We start from the raw sequence: 6407 nt of genomic DNA on the forward strand, positions 1-6407 counted from the left end.
CTCGAAACACTTTTAAAAGTAAAATCTAGCGACGAAATAGCTTATTTACATACAAATTGAAATTCTCGCTTTAGAGCTAGTTATCAACGCTTTTAAGCTGTTAACGAATTTTCAAGTCAATTATCGATCCTTTGAGAAGCAGTCAGGTGTTTTTGGGATTGTTCAAATTCACTTCGCCATGATTAATGATATCTGATAGCTTCACTGATTCCGTAATGTGATTTCATAAAAAGAGAACTTATTGAGAGCATCTTAGGAAAACTTTTCGGTAAATCCCAAAGTATTGATACTTTTAATGCTTTCCACATTACTGGCACTTATGATACTGAATTGTAGAAATATGCCAATCATTGTTTGGGGAAGATATTTATAAAAGAGACAAATACGAAATTTAATCCACTATTTTGAGCACAAAGTTTATTTCTAGTTTTGCAATCACACTTAGATCGCACACCTATGAATAAACTATCGCACAACTGTTTAGTCGGTCTTTGATTCGTATGAGCTTATATGAAGGTGACCACTACGACACCACTACCACCACCACTACGACACTCTACATATGTTGTATTGTTAATTGTAACCAGCGCACCCGCGGACAAACCAATTATATGGTTTTTGCGGGGCCATGTTTGTGCATATTTTTTAATTTTTTTTTTCATGTAATATTTTCAAAAAAAAAAAAACAGTTGAATTGGCTGCGAAACAATCGCACACAGTTGTAAGATAGTTTAGTAAGAGGTGTGCCCACTCTAAAAAATGACATTTATTCGCTACAGTGACGTCAGAATAACCCACGATTAAGATTACAGTTTGAAAAGTTGTTTATAACTGTTCTCTTTTGCATACTTTTGGTGTTATCCTAATTTTCAAGCATTATAATGTTGCAAATCCGTTGCAGTTGTGAAGTACTTTGTTCTTAAGTTTCTAACACTTCACAGTAAGTATCGCGGGAGCGTCGCTTATCTCCGCACCTGTTATGTGCTCCTAGTACAAACATCTTCCCAAAAAATATGTAAAACGGTGACTTGCACTTTACATATAACTTCTGCACTTGTCAACGTAGACATTTTAAGGGCCTGTCCTACTAAATTGTAAATTGACAACAATCCAACATGCAAAATATGTGATGGGAATATCGGATTTTGTTCCCTTATCTAATAGTGACGTCATTTTTAAGCTATCTGAGCCTCTATCAGCCAGTGATGGGACAGGTGCTAAGACTAAAGAATTGCCTCATCATCTCTCTTGCCTCATTCATGTTACGTTGTATCGAGTTTTATCAACCATAACGTTTTAGTCTCGTTAAAGAAAAGACTATCGGAGGCCTTTCGCCCACTGTATTTGAGAGAAATTACTTAGTTTTTTTAAACATGTATAAAAACAGTAAGAGGGATGTTGTATGTTTTTGTAAACTTGTTGCCTTAGTGTAAACACAGTTATTTAAATGATAGACACTGAGAAGAAATATATTTGACGCATGTCTTGGTTTGTGGACGTTTATATTAAATATTTTTAGGTTATGTGTCCGTTTGCTTGATATTTGAATAAATGGTTCAAACAGGAGCGAGGTTATCACGATTTACATAACACGTACATTTGTACGAGTATGCTAAGTTTAAAATGAGTCGGCGCGACTTGAGTAATACAGAAAATATTGATAGCAAAGATGAACTTAGAACTCGATAAAACATTTCATTAATAAAATTTTTTTAAAGTTTAAACTTTGAGACATTATTATAACTAATTATATTCCTCTTACGGTTGAGCAGCGTAAGTCGAGAAAAGTGAAAGTATAGTGAATTTTTAACGCCGGCGCCCAGAAACACGCTGTTTATTATAATTCCTAAACATTAGTAATAATAAAATATAGCCTATGTTACTCACAGATAAATTACCTTTCTGATGGTGAAGGAATTCTATAATCGTCCCAGTAGTTTTTACGTGAATTAACATACAAAAATACAAATGTTTCCGCTTTATAAAATTAGTCTATTTTTACGGTGGAGGCACCGACTGACTAAATTTAACAAGGTTTATTCAAATTTTATTTCTAAGAAAAAATACTAAGCAAAGTGTTTGTAGAAATATTATTTAATCTGTTTAGTAATTTTAGTGTAGTTTCTTCCATGGCATTGCGTTTAAGTTTATGAACTGATTTTAATATAGGTTACCAATTTATTTCTAGATTAACAACACAAGTATTGGCTTTATTCATATACATTTCACTACAGAGTACAATACGATATTCCCAGTTCTAGAATTTGCATAGAAATGTGCGAATTATGTTAAATGTCGATATTGGTCGGTTTCAATTGCGTTTGTTTTCGATTTCATACTGAACAAAGTACACTTTCAAATCTGTGTAATATATTAAAAATATTGTAAATTTTGATATTATCTTTTTAACGGTAGAAATTGAACGATAAAAAAATTAAAAGTAGAAATAAATTTTTTATTATCAATTAATCCAAATGCTAAATTATTGCTAATTTAAAATGCTAGGCGTTTGAAAAAAAAACTAAAACTCCTCGAATCATAGTACAATGTAATGATAAATGCAAGTCTAGATTTAACGAAATGACGAGTCCCTACATCTGCTCTCAATTTGGAGCGCTTGTTGCGGCCATCGACTGAATGATCATTAATTTATAGACCGCTCATTTTGAACGTCCCCTCTTTCTCTGCGGTTGGATATGTGAGTGAGGTTGGATATGCCTTTTTTATAAAAAAAACAACAGTCACTCGAATAGTAACGCTTCTGTTTCGAGTTTTCTATATTTACTTTCCTCTATTAGTTGTCATACGACTGCCCTATTTGCTATCGGTTTCTAGACATTTTGAAATCCTCAAATAATAGACAATAAGCTTCTTTGATCTCAGTTGATAAAAGAAACAACATATCTTCCTTGTTAGTTGATATTTGCTGTATGACTTTTTAGCAGTTAAAACAATATGCAGCTGTAATCTCATCGCTTGAACATTCTTATCCTTTATTTAAAAAAAAACTACCTGTTGTTCACGTCTTCGTCTGCGTGGAAATTATAATTTAATATATATAGCCTAAGTTACACAGCGATAACGTATTTTTTGAATTATTTCAGTATATACAAAAATACAAATCTTTACTCTTTATAATATTAGTATAGATAGTGAAGAAAAAGGGTTTTCCTCACATATTAGACCGCTGAGCCACCGACGTTTTATCTAGACGTCCTTTTAGACGCCCATATACTGCAACGTTATTGAGCTGGTTGGGAAGATCCAGAAATTACCTACATATTATGTTACCTCGAGTGGTGTATTGTTGTGCAAGGGAACCAACGTTCGTTCCGGACATTGTCAAGGATTCATCGGACTAATGTAATTTTATCTTTGTACAACATTTTACAGGATAACTATATTTTTTACTCCATCCCATACAATATCAAGTAAAACTACAAGTTTGTTTTAACTATATTTGTCTTTTTAACAGTATGCCCGTTGTACTACTCTATGTCTTTTATAGTCTATCAATGTTTTCTTGTTTTTACGAGTACACATTTCTTTCTGTACTGCGATATATCCTTTCTTTTTACTTTATGTCTTTTATCTTATTATTACGAATTATTATTCATTTTAGATTGATGGATGTTTGTTAGAGTCTGTAGCCTAAACTACTGAACGGATCTCGATGAAATTTGGCATAGATAGATAGCATGGTCTGGAAAAACTCAAAGGCTACTTTTTTCACGGGGACGAAGTTGCAGGTGAAAGCTAGTTTTTTATACAACTGAGCATAGAGTATGCAACAGTTAGAGGTGACTTACAAGTTGGCTGCCTGCCCTCTGCTGTTAAATCGATTTTATGCTAATGACTGCAGCAGGCGTCAGATCTATTGCTTTCTCTGCAAAATGTTATTAAAACGAAAATATAACCGCTTATATGGATGCTGCTGGGACTCCCCCGACACTGCAGTGCGTCAGAGATGTTTGTGCAAACGCGGATTGACGGCTTTAACGCCATACTGCGCAAACGTACGGCCTCTCTTTTACGCAGAGTTCGGGAGAGTACCAACAGCATCCTAAGAGGGCTTAGTGAGAAGCCCGACTGCCCGATCATGGGGCACTGGCGGCGCGTACATATGCGCGTAGCCGGCATCGGGTCCCCTAGATCGTTTTAATTTTAGTTTCTCCTTTTTCTTTATGTGTGTGTGTGTAATGTAATATAATATGTAATTCTTCTGTCTATGTAATATAATATGTAGTGTTCCTGTAAATATTATATGTGTAATATTCTGTTACATGAATTAAATAAATTATTATTATTATTATTATATGATAATTGATGATAGCAGTTTTTTTTTTTTTACCGTGGAACTTACCGAATAAATTTGGTATAGATGGAGAGCATAGCCTGGAAGAATACATACTTACTTTTGTTTTTTTTTTCGTTCCACGTGAACGGAGGTGAGTCATTTGTAAATATGTTGTGTACATTACTCTGAAAATTAGAGAAGATTATTTTATGTAATAGAAGTCGTGGGACTTTGTTAAAAAGAGTTTATTTTTTGTTTGATCAAAGTAATGTATATGTAAATTCACTGCAAGAGATGATGGTTTTTTCTTATCATAATATTATATTATACCTGGCCACAAAGGAAGGGACTACCGTATTAACTTTACGACTATCGTATACAACCGTAAAGATAAAATTTATCTTCTTTTGTACAAGCTTACTTTTAAAGAAAAATTCGAAGAGAAAATGAGATGAAGTAAAATGTTTAATTTTTTCCTTTTAACTTCACTTTGGTTTTTACTAGCTGTAGACCGCGACTCCGTCCGCATGGAATTGAAAAAAACAAAAGTGAATACCCTATATCTTCTTCCAGGCTATCTTCTATATCTGTGCCAAATTTCATCGAGATCCATAAATCCGTTTTGGCTACAAACTCTAACAAACATCTATCCATCCATCCATCTAAACTTTCGCATTTATAATATTAGTATGATTATATTTTCGAAACACAAAAATTCATTCGTACAGCCTATAGCCACCATACACGGACCGTTTTAAGCAATCGTTACAGCGTTGGTTGATCAACAGTTAGCATTCACCATTAATAAGTGTAGTTAATATACGTTTAAAAAGCTACGGTCATACTTCGTCTATAAACAGTCCGTATATGACCGTCCTTACATGTTTCATAGCAAGAAGCATAAGCATACCTTTCAACTAAACTATCGTTCTACTGGTTAGTCCTACTTTGATATCTATGAGCTTATATGGAGGTGTGCACACTAGTCCATTTTTAGTTGAACAACAGTTGAGTTGGACGCAAAACAATCGACTGTCGCACAACAGTTGTGCAATAATTTAATCAAAGGTGTACGCCCGCTCTAAGGGATTCGAAAAAAATTTCGCAGCCGTCTCTTTGAACATAGTAAATCCGTCATCGTGTTGTGTGAGTGTCGATTGTTTAGCAGCCTATTCAACTGTTTTACAACTAAAAATCGAGTAGTTTGCACACCTCTGTATAAGCTTATAGGAATCAAAGTGCGACTAGCAGTTGTGCGATAGTTTAGTCGAAGTTGTGCGCCCGTTCTAAGGGATTCGAAAGGAATTCTGCAGCCGTCTCTTTGTGCATAGTTAGTAAATCCGTCATGCAGTTGGAATACTCTTTGAAAACGTTCAAGACGCTCGTTAGATACACAAAGTATTATGTTATTTTATCTTTGATATACAAACGAGGCAGCTTCAATGCATAATGCTAGACTATTTTCGAATTCTTTGAGAAAATTCATCTCAATACTAAAGTATAGAACGACAAATTTATCCGACCCGGTGAGCGTAAGCTAAACTAAATTATGGCGTACCCGTAAACATTAAGAATAACTATGGATTCAAATATTATCTCAATTTCATAATATTTTATTTCATTTATTTTAACGTTTATTGGTCTAGGATATCTATTTGGAACTAAAACAGACAACCTTCGCAAAAAGAAAAGTGATAAGTTATGATTTTTTATTTTTGTACACTTGAAAAATATACATGTCTACTCTATACTAGCATTATTAATTATTAACTCTAAGCACACAACAATTCCAGATGTATATTCAATTACAACTTATATTACACAAATTCCTAACTAAGTGCTAAGCTCGGTGAAGTTTGTTAAGTTATATTGTGTAAATTGGCGCGAACATTGTCGAGTGCAAGGTTTTGAGATTAATAATGTTTTGATACTAACATAATGTATTTAAATAGGTAAACTGAACGAAATATGGTAATACTGGTGAACAGTGGTAGAGCCCGCTTTAACATCTTCGCACGAATGGTCCGGTTCGTCCGGTGTAATACCACGACTACACAGAAAACAGGCGTGAAGTGGAAGCAATTGCGCGTTTCGTCTGATGAGTGTGGTG

The sequence above is a fragment of the Papilio polytes genome, unplaced genomic scaffold (genome assembly GCF_000836215.1).
Source record: "Papilio polytes unplaced genomic scaffold, Ppol_1.0 DF824024.1, whole genome shotgun sequence".
Classification (NCBI taxonomy): domain Eukaryota; kingdom Metazoa; phylum Arthropoda; class Insecta; order Lepidoptera; family Papilionidae; genus Papilio; species Papilio polytes.